This window comes from Numida meleagris, chromosome 2 (assembly GCF_002078875.1).
Source record: "Numida meleagris isolate 19003 breed g44 Domestic line chromosome 2, NumMel1.0, whole genome shotgun sequence".
NCBI lineage: Eukaryota > Metazoa > Chordata > Aves > Galliformes > Numididae > Numida > Numida meleagris.
The window spans coordinates 50,783,862-50,798,682 of record NC_034410.1 but is presented as its reverse complement, the minus strand read 5'-3'; the positions used below and the strand labels follow the sequence as shown (position 1 = coordinate 50,798,682).

The 14,821-nt window shown below is 42.0% G+C and overlaps 1 long non-coding RNA gene across 1 annotated transcript; it reads right to left on the bottom strand.

Annotated features, from left to right (window-relative positions):
- Positions 2,386–10,677, bottom strand: LOC110394314. Its single transcript, XR_002435548.1, has 3 exons — positions 10,576–10,677; positions 8,748–8,803; positions 2,386–2,483 (listed from the first exon to the last, which is right to left on the bottom strand). It is a non-coding gene; the product is annotated as an uncharacterized LOC110394314 (long non-coding RNA).

Sequence of the window (14,821 nt, the reverse complement as noted above, 5' to 3'; positions counted from 1 at the left end):
GAAACGACTCTCCATATGCAGCTCAAAATGCAGCCATGATAAAGTCACTGACTGTAGTTCTACAATAACCATTACAGACAGAATTCAGCACAGAATAAAATTCCAGTCTAGTAGTCACAAGAAAGCCTTGAAAGCAAAATGGAAGGATGCTACATAGCAGAATGCTGAAAAGGCTTGCACCCCCAGTAACAGACTGGTTACTACCAACACTGTTTTGGGCCAAAATGCTCTGTGTTCTTGATGCCAATAATGGATTGTGCCACTGGAACTATTGCCAGTCACCTGACTATTTGTTATTGCATTTGGCATTTAACCCTAAATATAAATATTACTGTCATGAACCTAACTATCCAAGTTTTTTGGTAAGTACTAAACCTCTCACTGACCTGAGGGACTCAGAAGCACCAAGTGTGTAGTTCACCACAGTGCTACTGCAATAGCCAAAGATAACAAAAACTGGCTATCCAGTTAATTACACAGTAACAATCAGAACCAATTCCCAAGCAAGTACTAAGAGTGGAATATATCTGAATGCGGAGAAGATGAAGCCAGACATCTTTTGATCTCTGAGAGGTACTGGTCAGGTCTGAGAAACAGAGGGATAAAAGCAAAGCGTAGACCAGGAGATGAAAGAAGGAAACCACTGATTTACATTCATGGCCAGATGATTTTCTCAGCTCTACTTCCTCCTAGCTCTTAGCCTTAGACACTTAACATACAATGATAACACACAGGGGTGGTCCTGAATGGACCCTGAAAAGAGTAAGACTATCCCAAAGTTCCTCACTCTGTGGGGCCGAGAAGGCAGCAGCTCTCAGGTGGGGGTAGCTCACTTCTGTGGCCTCAAGACAACTGCAAGAAATAGCATGGAAAGAAGCAACTGAGCATTGCTTTTCCTTTTCCTTTTCCTTTTTTTTTTTTTTTTTTTTTTTTTTTTTGTCCTTGTAAGCTTGCTCCCCTTCTCTGACAGGCACTTGAAGATGGGTATTTTCACTCTGAGCCAGAGATGGCACAGGGGTAGGAGGCCAACAGGACCAAAGATTGTGTTTAGGGTGAAGAGCTCTCTCTAAATGCAGCTACTGGATGGCTGCTTACCTCTTTCCATGCCTTCCATTCCCTGTTCATTTGTGAGGTGAGTTGGGCTGAGGGCATGAGCTGTGCCTCCTCTACTGGTGACACAGATCCATTTTCACCTTTGGGGTGAATTACAGATCACTGGCTTCAAGAAGGCTGCTCTGGGGAATAGTTGAGGAGAAGAGAGGAGTTGGAAGGAATCTACAGAGTTTGTTAAGTCCAACTTCCTGACCATGTCAGAGCAAGCCAAAACTTAAAGCATATTCTTAATGGCATCATCCAAATGTCTCTTGAACATAGAAAGACATGGGACATCAATCCCATCAAAGTTATGATGGGCATGTCAGGAAAGTTAGCACACGTAGAGAGTGTAAAGTAGGTGACAACAAAGATGAGAAATTCTGGGACTTTGGGAGTAGAAATACAGAGAAACAGGATAGAAAGTGACAATAAACCAGGAACTGGCATGCAAGGGTTGGGGAGAGAGAGACTAGACAGGCTTTGACCTGCTAGCATTTGAAAATGCTACATTTGTTTTGGAAAGAGATTTATTTTTTAGAGATACATGTGTTATACTTGGGATGGGGGGACTCAGTGCGGCATTAAAGGAAGGGTATGCAGAAGGACAGGCAGGATGAATGCATGCAGAGAAAGGGAGTGGCAGACAGAAGTAAGGGAGGAAGCACTTTGAGGAGGAGGATGCAAAACTGGCAGCTCAGAGAACTGCTTTGAGGTGTGGACAGAGACACATTAAACTCTTCAAAACCTAAACACCAGCTGACTGAGCTCTTGGGAATTCAAAGGTGCCATGAGTTCACTTTTCAGTACAAGCTGGACATGAAATCCCAGTGCAAACCACCACAGGGGGAAACTACTGTCCACTACACCTAAACAATCATTAAAGATGGTAAAGGCCCAGAGAAGGATGACGCGGTTGATAAAATGTATGAACTAGCTCAGGTACATGGAGTAAATAAACAGACAAAGACTCTTCAGCCTAACAGATAACGATAGATGCCTGTAAAATCATAAGTGGCATGAACATGGTAAATAGGAAATAACTACACATTATTTCTTCTTGTGTACAAGCTAGAAGGTGTCAAATGAAAAACATGAAGCATTTGGCAAACAAAAAAAAAGGTAGCTTTCCCCTTTCTTGACTCATAGTAAAGTCAGCTAACCCCTAGCCACAGGATGTTGTGGGATACCACAAGTTAACTCCCATTTAAAAATTCATGAACAAATTCACAGAAGAAAAATCCAACATAGCTATTAAAAACAAAAGCCTCGTCTCTGGCTTGGAAATTACCCGATCCATGGATTCCTGGAGGCTGAAGAGTGTTTTGAGGAAGTCTCACTACTTTCGTCTTCTTCCCACACCCTTCTTCAGTCATCTGGCCCTGACCACTCTACAAAATGAGATACTTTGGTTAGGGTTGGAACTTCAAGCTTCACTCAGCCCATGGTTGTGGGGTAACAGCAAATGTAAGACAGAGGTAAAGAAAAATGTGAATATTAGAATCATAGAATCATAGAATCCCTAGAGTTGGAAGGGACATTTAAAGGTCACCTAGTCCAACTCCCCTGCAATGAACAGGGACATCTACAGCTAGCTCAGGTTGCTCAGAGCCCCGTGCATCCTGATCTTGAATGTCTCCAGGGACAGGGCATCCACCACCTCCCTGGGCAATCTGTTCCAGTGCCTGCCCACCCTCACTGTAAAAAACTTTTTCCTTATATTCAACCTAAATCTACTCTCTTTAAGTTTGAAACCATTTCCCCTTGTCCTATCAGCACAGACCTTGCTGAAGACTCCGTCCCCTTCTTTTCTGTAGCTCCCCTTTAGATACTGTAAGGCTGCTATCAGGTCACCTTGGAGCCTTCACTTCTCCAGGCTGAACAGCCCCAGCTCTTTCAGCCTGTCCTTGTAGGAGAGGTGTTCCATCCCTTGGATCATTTTTGCACCCCTCCTCTGGATGCGCTCCAACAAGTCTATGTCTCTTCTGTACTTATGACTCCACACCTGGATGCAGTACTCCAGGTAAGGCCTCACCAGAGCAGAGTAGAGGAGCAGGATCACCTCCCTTGACCTGCTGGTCACGCTTCTTTTGATGCAGCCCAGGATACAGTTGGCTTTCTGGACTATGAGGGCACATTGCTGGCTCATGTCCAGCTTGCCATCCACCAGTACCCCAAAGTCCTTTCTGGCAGGGCTGTGCTCAATCCTTTCATCCCTAGCTTGTATTGGTAGTGGGGGTTGCCTTGACCCAGGTCCAAGACCTTGCACATGGATTTATTGAACCTCATGAGGTTCTCCTGGGCCCACTGCTCAAGCCTGTTTAGGTCCCTCTGGATGGTGTCCTGTCCCTTGGGCATGTTGACTGTACCCCACAGCTTGGCGTCACAAACTTACTGAGGGTACACTCAACCCCACTGTTGATGTAATTGATGAAGATATTAAAGAGTATCGGCCCCAGCACCAACCCCTGGGAGACACCACTTGTCACTGACCTCCATCCAGACATTGAGCTACTGACCACCACTTTCTGGATTTGATCTTGCAGCCAGTTCATCGTCCACTGAACAATCCACCCATCAAATCTATATTTTTCCAATTTGGAGAGAGGGATATTGTGGGGTACTGTGTGAAAGGCCTTACTGAAGTCCAGATAGATGACATCAGTGGTTCTTCCCTTGTCCATTGATGCAGTTACACCATCACAGAAGGCCACTAGTTTGGCCAAGTAGGATTTTCCCATGATGAAGCCATGCTGGTTCATAGAATCATAGAATCACAGAATTAGCTAGGGTGGAAAAAACCTACAAAATCATCCAGTCCAACCATCTACCTACCACCAATAACCCCACTAAACCATGTCTCTCAACACTATATCCAAATGTTTCTTGAACAACTCCAGGGACGGTGACTCCACCACCTCCCTGGGCAGCCCATTCCAGTGCCTGACCACTCTTTCAGAAAAGTAGTACTTCCTAATGTCCAGCCTAAATCTCCCCTGGCACAACTTGAGGCCATTCCCCCTCATCCCGTCACTAGTTACAAGAGAGAAGAGGCCGACCCCCAGCTCACTACAACCTCCCTTCAGGTAGTTATAGAGAGTGATAAGGTCTCCCCTGAGCCTCCTCTTCTCCAGACTGAACAATTCCAGTTCCCTCAGCCGCTCCTCATAAGGCTTGTGCTCCAGACCCCTCACCAGCTTTGTCACCCTCCTCTGAACACGCTCCAGGGCCTCAATGTCTTTCTTGCAGTGAGGGGCCCAAAACTGGACACAGTACTCGAGGTGCAGCCTCACCAGTGCTGAGGAAAGAGGGACAATGACTTCCCTACTCCTACTGGCAACACTATTTCTGATACAAGCCAGGATGCCATTGGCTTTCTTGGCCACCTGGGCACACTGCTGGCTCATGCTCAGCTGAGCATCGACCAACACCCCCAGGTCCATTTCCTTTACACAGTCTTCCAGCCACTCTGCCCCAAACCTGTAGTGTTGCCTGGGGTTGTTGTGGTCAAAGTGTAGGACCCAGCACTTGGTCTTGTTGAACCTCATCCCATTGGCTTCAGCCCAGAAATCCAGCCTGTCCAGATCTCTCTGTAGGGCCTTGCTACCCACAGGCAGATCGACACTTCCTGCCAGCTTGATGTCGTCTGCAAACTTACTGAGGGTGCTCAGGGTGGTTCTCTTATATCACCTCTCTGTCTTCCATGTGCCTTACCATAGCTTCCAGGAGGATCTGCTCCATCAGCTTTCCCAGCACAGAGGTGAGACTGACAGGTTTGGTAGTTCCTGAGGTCATCCTTTTTACCCTTCTTAAAAATGGGTGCAATGTTGCCTTTTTTCCAGTCACGAGGGACTTCACCTGACTTCCATGACTTTTAAAATATCTTTAAGAGTGGCTTGGTGACTACATCAGCCAATTCCCTCAGGACTCTGGGATGTATCTTATTATTCCTGTGGAATAAGTGAAGAAACTCCGTGTTTTATGGTAGGTGGAATCAAGACCAGAATTTAGGAATTCTGACAGAGTATTACCCATTACTGGAAATAAGATTTGTCAGTCATACAGTCATGAAAGCACCACTGGACAATAAAGGAAAGACAGGCAGGGTGGAGGCACATCCTTCAGTAGCAGCAATAATTCAACCATATAGTGGGAGTTTCATTTCAAAACTGGTATATTTGAATATCTGTGAAATTTATGAGGCTGTAATGGGCTGGCAAGACAAGATTCCTTGTCTCTTCTGTGACTTATGTATTTGCAATGTCTAGCTTCAGAAAATCAGTAAGTACTGGCACAAACGACATGGCAACAACAAACATATTTAGAAGAGAACATGTAGCAACCTGTGTGGAGCTTGAATGGAAGAATCCAGGCTGCTGCCAGTCAGGGTTAGAGGGAGCAGCAGGAAAGTCAGTATGTGCTGGGGAGTGCTAGCTGCAGCACAGCAGTTTTTCCCTTTCTCTTCTACTATAAAGTTTTCAGTACCACTCTGATACTCATGAGGCTCATTCCAGTACCTAGTCTAATGCCTTCTGTCTGTGCCTTCTTTTGCCGTTAATTTCCTTTAGCTTAGAGAACTCTTGAAATCTAGTATTGGATTGGATGACTACTCTCCTTCTTATTTCCCCTGTACCTTTAAACCAGCTCTACCTCTTCAACTGTACTTACGAGAGATTAGCCACATGTTGCTTAAGCCTCTTTTTCTACCAGACAAATATGCTTTTATTTTGTCTTTTAAGACAGACATGAGTTCTAGTTTAAATCCATCATTCTTCACCAGGGCCAGAACTGTACCTGGTTTACCCTTCTGGATCTCATCTCTGCCTTATCTGCTGTAATGCAGTTTAGACTTTCATTTCTTACCTCCTGGGCTCCTTCAAATGATATGAACATTTATTTTCACAATGCAAACCCAAACCCCAGGCCTTCTTCCTCCTCACTCACAGGAAAATCAAAGAAAACCCAGCCTAGAGCAGAATTTCCCAGCTTTAGCTCTTTAGGTGCTTCACTTCACAAACAGTCCAGCCCTCAGTGTCATACAAATCTTCATATGATATCTAGATTTCTCCTTCTTTTGGCAGCACTTCCCTTCTTAAAGTCAAGAGCAAATTTCATTAGCATGCTGCTAAACTGAGACAGCATCATTAATGAAAATATTATAGGAGGTAAAATTTCTTTGCAGGCATCTCTTGTGTTCTCTCACCAGCTGTTCTTCACTTGTCAGTACTAGCCATTCCTACATACCCTTTACTCACCTTGAAGCTTCAATATTAAGTCATCTGTTGCCCCTTAACTACTTATCTGCATGTAATCTACAAGAGGTTTTCAGTGAAGTACATGTAAAGTATATCCGCAAATTATAAAACATATATATATCAGGTTATCCTGGCATGACAAAATTTAATACACCCTAGCTTCAATTTTGTTATTTTCCCCACCATTTATAATTGTCCTTATCTTTAAAATATATAATCTAAAATGCTGCATGCTATGAAGGTGAGCCTAAGAGGTAAGTAAACCCCAAAAATCAAATTTCCTCTCTTTCAGGAGCATTAAGCATGTGCTTTCAATTTACTGGAAATATTAAATACCATTTCAGAGTAATGTGTCATTTATTGTTGTTGACTACCTGGCACAAGCTTTTTTAAAGATTTACTAAATTTTCTTAAATTTATTAACATCTTTGTTGGTGACACAGACAGTAGGACTGAGTGCACACCCAGCAAGTTTGCAAATGACACCAAGTTGTATGGTGTGGTCAACATGCAGGAGGGAGGTGATGCCATCCAGAGGTACCTGGGCAGGCTTGAGAGGTGGGCCTGTGTGAACTTCATTGAGATCAAAAAGACCAAATGCAAGATGCTGCACCTGGATCAAGACAATCCCAAGCACAAATACAGGCTGGATGACAAATGGAGAGCAGTCCTAAGGAGAAGGACTTGGGGACACTAATTGATGAGAAGATCAACATGAGACAGCAATATGCATTCCCAGCCCAGAAAACCTTGAGTATCCTGGATTACTTGAAAAGAAGTGTGACCAGCAGGGTGAGAAAGATGATTCTACCTTTTTGCTCTGCTTTTTTGAGATCCCTTCTGCAGCGCTGCATTCAGCTCTGGGGCCCCCAGCACAAGAAGGACATGGACCTGTTGGAGCAGGTCCAGAGGAGGCCAGGACGGTGAATGGAGGGCTGGAGCACCTCTCCTGTGGAGACAGGCTGGGGGAACTGGGGTTGTTCAGTCTAGAGAAGAGGAGGATTTGGGAAGACAGTAGCTAAAGGGGCCTACAGAAAAGATGGGGAGGGACTTTTTACAAGGGCATGTAGTGACAGAAGAAAGGGTAATGGCCTTAAACTGAAGGAAGGCGGATTTAGACTAGATTTAAGGGAAAAAATCTTTATTCAACGGGTGGTGAGGCACTGAAATGAGCTGCCAAGAGACGCCATCAATACCCCATCCCTGAAGGTGTTCAAGGCAAGGTTGGATGGGACCTCAGGCAATCTGATCTAGTGGGAATTGTCCATGCCCATGGCAGGAGGGTTGGAACTATATGGTCTGTAAAGTCCTCTCCAACCCAAACCATTCTGTGGTTCTATGATTTTATGAAATTACTTTGCACATGACCTGCAAATTCATGTGCTTGTACTTTCAACATTCGTAAGTGGAGACATTCATTCTCTTCATTTATTAAATAATAAGTATTTTGAATTTGCTTCACTTCATTTTGATTTCTCCAAATCTTCATTCCTATTTGTCATCATGACCACCAGCACTTTTATTTGAAAATGTACATCATGTACTTATTTGGGGGTTTTTTGGCTTCTACTTTGGAAATCAAATCCCTGCCATACCCTTGCTTCACATAGCATTCCAACATTTTTCCCCCCTATTTTCTTTTATTTCCCTTGGTCTCTTTTTATGTCTATGACTGAAGAACTTCTTGCTGCTTGCTTTACTTTTCTTTTGAAGGTACACCTCAGCCTGACTCCTGGCAATTCTCACTTTGTCTCTATACTTCCTGACTTCCAAGACACAGCTTTCTTTGCTGACTGATCCTTTTTTTCCATCACTTGTAAGCTCCCTGCATACTCTTAATATCCCCTTTGAGATGTTTTTTCATCCAGTTAGGGCCGGGGCCTTTTTTTGGTAAAACTTTTGCCCCCTCCTTGTTGGGATCCAAGATACAGATAGTTTTATGCTTTTGACTAGAGAAATTCCAAACTTTCTCCACATTCAAATCCTTGTATCCTTCATGCCAGTTGAATTCACTAATCATTTCCTTTAAAACTTATCATATGTACATTTCAGAGTATGTAACATTACATAGTTCTTTATGCATTTAAATCACTAGTATCACTAACTTTAGTTGCAGCTGTGAATGCTCAGCATTTCTGCAAACCAGACCCTAGAGTCTCCTGTCAGGACCCCAGAAATGAGGAACACACAGTTAGTGACCACCTGTGGAAAAGTGTGATCCCTGGCAAAGCATAGGGACCGAATGGCAGAGGGAAAGGTAAAAAATCTATATGTATGAGCCAGCATTCAACCATCACAGAATGTATGGGTTGGCGTTTTTCATCCTACGATCCCCTTGTTCCATCACTATACATCTCACAGTTTTTGTAACAAGTGAAGAACAAATATTAAAGACAATACCTTGCACCAGTACTCATTTCTCAGTCACTCCCAAAGAAGGTCAGTGAGTAGGTGCCCTGTGGGAAAAAAAATAAAAATAAATACATATTCCTGCAATTAAAGATGGTATCAGAGAACAAATTTATGGGATAGGGTAGGGAAATGTAATCATGACTGCAAAGTTCAGAAGGCTTTGGAAATTTTAAAACTTTCAGATACCCAAATGAATAGAACTCTCAAAGCACAATTTTTCATAAGATTTAGCTTTAAAAAATGTTTTTAGAAAGCAAAGTGAAAAAACAGAGTTCCATCATGTAACTACTTGTAAGCACTACACTGATGACCATATGAATTTTCCACATAGATCTAAGAAATTTAGTTTAAAAGAATAGCTCCTAAGTTGTCAACCTCCCTACTGGCAGCACTAATGTAGAATGACACACTGTCTGCTAGCATATAAGCTGATATTTGTTGACAGCAGAGGAACCTTGAGATCTAAATATCACAGGTACTATTCCATGTTCCTTGGCTATTCATCTATCCCATGTCAGCATTATCCCTTCTGTCTCACCTTCCCTGGCAGATTTGCTTTACTTAGCTCTTCCCTCCTGCTGACTCACCATCCCATTTTCATCTTTCTCCAGAAACTTTTCCACTTACTGCTCCCAGCGTGTTTCTCTCCTTGTCTAACACATCTGGGTTCTCAGTCCTTTTATGCATGGAGTTACTTTTCCTCTGTCAGTCTCATTGTCCAGACTACCTGAATTCACATGTTATCTTGTAGCTCCTCATCTACTCATTCTTGCCACTCTGTGATAACTTTTACTGACCTTCTGCCTATTTACGTTGCCAAACCTGCCTTTCCTGTGTTCCTACACATAGGATATAAGCAGTCTTCATACCTATCTTCTCATCAGCTGTGTGCCCTCAGATCTTTACCCAGCCAGCTACTTCCAGTTTTTCCCTGCTGTCTGAGTTCAGCTTCTCCTTTAGCACACTTCTCCCTCCCTCTCATCCTTCCTCTGCCCAGCTATCTTCCAATCCTGTTTACACTTCCCAGCTGGTGCTAAATTATTCCATTGCACGATACACTGTCAATTCCCTTTTTTATCGTGGTGGTTCCTGCTCTCTCCGAATCTTTCCTCTCCTTGATGTATTCCCCCTTTCCCCAGATAGTCTTAATTGGAAGAACATCTTCTGATGGTGATTGTGACAAATCAGTTTATATATTTGGGATAAAAGATTTTATTTTAATAAATTCTAAATGTTTTGTTCTGTTTTGTTTTGCTTTGTTTTGTTTTTAATATATTGAACATATGTCCCAATATAGAGACAATATTCTGATGTTTGGTGTTAGAAATATGTGCATCAAGTCCTCTGCATCTTTCCATTCTTCCTCCTCTCTTTCACTAAGATGGGAACAGCTCAACCTTTATGCCACACAGGAAAAAGTTGTTGGACTTCTCTTACGTGACTCACTACAGTGAAATAAACTTGAACAGAACACCATGAACAGAAACTTGGAATTCTTCTGAATATGGAGATAAACTAGGATATTGTGAGAGAAAAAGAGGAAAATATTTTTCATGGAAAATTTACAAACCCACAGCAATCATAGAAGCTAGTGCAGCTCTATGGATGCAGCTGAACTGAACAGGAACAGCTGAACAGATCAGGACTGATTTCTTTAATAACTCTATATTTCAAAACAAGCAAGTCACTTCATACCAGTTTCTAATACTTTTTCAGATAGGTTTTATTTTTACATGGGATGCCTTGTGAGTGCTGTCATATTAACTAGGGTGAAAGGCAACAGATTGCAACATTACTCAGTCTCATTCATACTTACCAGCCATAATTAGCTTCAGCAGTGCCACAACCAATACTGGATTTAGTGCCTCTCTCAGACTTAAGAGTTTCCCTTCCCATAGAGTCTGCCTGTTTTGGCACTGCGTGTAGAGTGACTTGGTATGAGGAACTCCAGCTTTGGAACTAGCACATACAGGGGGAAATAAAACCAACAAATAAACAAACAAATGAAAAAAAAAAACACACAACATAAACCAACCAAAACAGTGCAACACTCTTTTCACTTTGCACCATGCTGCCAGATACCAAGCAAACCTACTGACTATAGGCTGTGCATACTGCGAGATGACACCATCCCAGCAGAATGCTGCTTCTGCAGGATCCTGCCATGTCCTAATGAAGACAGTCTGCCAGAGAACAAAGATTAGCCATGTCTGAGATCTCGACAGGTCAATTCAATCAAATAAATTCAAAGGCATGTTGGGCGGGTAATTCTGGATCAGACTACTACTATCACTAATGTAAGCCACACTGGAGTATTTCAGTGCCAAGGCTTTCATCTGGTGATAAAACAATGTCTGAGGAATATAACACCAGGCCAGACAAAAAACAAAAGCTAAAGTGTGTGCGTCATGCCTACACACCCCCCCCACACACTGCATGTTGTAACAGTGAGAGCGTCCAAATTGGAGGTGAGGGGAGTTTTCATTTTTTATCAGTTTAGTTAGAAGTTAAAATTGCCATTCTGTTTTGAACATATAAATAACCAAGGAGTAACTCAAAACCTCAAACTCTGAATACCATTGGATGGAGACCAAGAAGCCTGAACACCCTATCCACACAGCTCTGATTAGCCAGTTCCATTCCTATGCTGAGAATGAGGCATGTTTCAAAATCATTTGAAATGGCTGTTTTGGTGCTGTGCTCTAACACAGGTTAACCATCTCAGAGGTAAAGTATCAGACTGTACTGCAGATTATGCTAAGAAGCAGTGGCTACGTGGAGGCTTGGTGTGCCTGGTTGGCTTAGCCAAAGGCCTGGGAAAACATATTTCCTCCAGTTAAAGGTGAGGTTAATCAAAATAGGGCCAAAGTTTGTTTGCAAGGTTTGTGAACGTTAACAGACCATTTCCTCAACAGGCCATCCTGGTCTGAATTTTGAGTTCATAATGAAAACTGAAACCTGGCCAGCATTCGGTGGTTTGGGATTTGACAGAGAGTATTTCACATGGCCCTAGTTATTGGCTAAGGAAATACAGCATGGCTCTGTCTACAAAACTAAATCCCTGAAAACTGCATTGGTAAAACAGAAACAGTGTTATTAGAAAAAGCGTAATGTGCAATGGCAGTCTGAGTATTTTTGTGGTGTTTTTGCAAAAAGCCTGTGCTTTGGATGGACTTGACACCATATCAACTGCACTATCCTTTAACTGTGTAGCCCACAGCTCTCTCCACAACTACCTTAGGTTCTGCCTTCTGGCTGTTTGGGAAGATCTTCCTAGATATTAGGGTAACTGTGGAAGAAAAATCAGTACTTCGGGGTAAAAATATAAACCTTTGATAGGTCTGCTAAAGCTTCAGAAAGGAAGTGAATTATTAAAATAACAGCTTAAACACTTCTCTTAGAGCTAGCTCTATGCAATGTTTGTAAATGGTGCTCCTGAACTGAAATACAGCTTTTGTTCACAAACAGCAACAGGAAAAAAAATGCTTAAATCCTTGTACCCGGCAGGAAATAGAACTCACTAACAAGTGAAATGTTGATCTGTCATAATGTGTAATACGCCTTATACCTGGCAGAACAGCAGAGATCATTTTGTGAAAGTCAGTTATGGAAACTGTGGGCTCAGCACTTTCCTGGCTGTTGTTTTATAGTTCTTCACAGAGATGGAGATGGCTGATGGACATCATTAGTCTTGATCAGTTTGGATTGAGGCTGCTAGCTCTCTAGCTCTGACAAAGGAAAAGAATACACATACATTTCAGACTCTAATCTCAGTTATGTATTGCTTTGACTCCAGTTTCAGAAGGTACATTGAAATGGATTCTTCCTCTCCTCCACCACTCAAATTACATTGATCAAAAGACTAAAAAAAAACCCAATTTGGTCATAGTCAGCAAAAGAAGGACACTGACTATGAGCTAGATTGGCTAGTGTAATTCAGCACTTTGGGCTTCACTGAGGTTAGGGACAAGCCACCAGGTGACGATTTCTCCCTACATCCCTGTGCTTACACATGCAGATGGAATCTGATGCGTAACTCCCCCAAACAAGGATGAGATTTAAATGCGTAAATCTTTATATGCTATGATGAAATACATCCCATGAAAAATATCTGACTTCTATTTTGTGTTTGAGTTATAAAAGTTAAAAGAAGTGCAAATTTTAGCTGGGGGGGTACTTCTATGACCTAGTTATAAATCTCTACAAGGAGTAGTTTGCAGCTGAAACACTGACAAACTCTCAAGCAGAACAGTGCAAGTGGGTGCGCTAGTAACATCTCCAAATTCAACTCCAGCACAGTCAGTGTGTCTCATGCCAGCATTTAGAGTCCACAATGAACTAATGAGTACAAAGAGAGGAAAATAGTCATTTCTGAATTACTGTCCCTCTTCAGAAAATAACCGCAAAGACAGGGTAATTTTGTTACTAGAATGTTGTGGTTCATATGTTCTAACAAGAGACTGTCAAAGAGAAAGCAGCATATTCCCTCTTGTATACGTAAAGAGGAGAAGGAATGGACTAAGAAATTGGTTACAACAGTACTGCTGTGACAAAGAGAAAGCATTCTGTGTTGTACTGTTGTACTTACAGACAAATAAATGGTTTTTAGTCTTCTTTGTCTATTTCATAAGAGTATTTGGCCATTTTTCCCCCTCTAGGTCTGTTTCATTGCTACTTAAATCATATTTCTGTATCTTAATTTCCCCCCTTTTTTATTATAAAATGAAGGTTAATTAATCTCACAAAATCAATCTTAAAAAAAATATATATATCTAAATGTTAACATATTTATCACATCAAGGTGCCTTAATCACATTCTGTCTCCTGTGCTCTTTCCTGCCCATACTGCTCTTAAGGCAGAATAACATTTCTTTTATAATCCCACTGATGGAATTAATGACCATGCTTATTAATTAGGATTATTGGAATTTCCCATCTTCCTTTTTTGTAGTAGCACTCCACCTCTGCTTGCCAGTCATCATTATAACTACTGACTCTATCACATTTTGCTTTTTTAAATGAAATAAAATGTTTGGGTTGGCCCTGTGCCAAGAATAGGGTCATTCCCAAACTTGTAATAACATATCCTTAGCTGATGTTTCTTAGTAACATATGTAAATAGGAAAAAACAGTTGCAATGTGGGGGTTAGCTTGGCCACATGTGACTACAGTTAAAGAATATGGGAAGAAAATCAGCGGTCTTACCACAACAGCCATCCAGTTCAACAGCAAGCACACAGATACAGAAGTGCAGACAGACGTAAAGTTAACCTCTTTCTGTGCACAGCAGCAAGGTAGTGTAGTGTGTCTTTTCTTTGCTAAGAACCAGCTGTGCAGCTTCTGACAGTAGCAGAGATGAGGCACTGAGCCTCAAAGTTGAGTCTAGCAAAAACACAATGAACTCTACCAGAATATTCTTGCTGATATCTTCTACTTACACCTGGCAACACCAACTTTCTGTTGCAACTAAAAGTCTGCTTGGCATTAATGATATTGCAAGTGGCTTCTTGGTAGCACACTCTGGATAAAAGCAGAATATGTCACTATGAGAGATGGGCTAAAGATGTGAAGTGTGATCTAGGGTTTGGATTCTGGATAAGTCAAGACACAGGAGATCAAGGGTTTTGCTGACTGCTACAAAAATGGGCTGCCCTTCAGCTTGGCTCAGACTTTGATGATCCTAGCAACTGAAGTTCAGGAACTTGAGAACTGAGAGTATTCAAACTCGCAGAACAAATTTCTCCCATGCTTTGCTGCAGAGTACAGTTTTATAAAAATAGAAACTTGATATGGATAAACAACACAGAACAGCAAATACATCAAGCATTTGTGAAGTTATCCTAAATTTACTTTTCCTTTCAGAGGCCCCAGTTACCTCCATTATTCAGATTTCCACTGCTTGCTTCAGATTAAGTGGGTTTAAGGTAGTCATTCGGCAAAGGAAACAGTTGCAGCTGAACACTGCTATTGGGACAAAAAGAGAGAAATTACAGACGGTGCAGAACAGTTAATCCAGCAGGCTACCCCTAAGACTCTGCAGAATGACAGGTTTGGGAGACGGA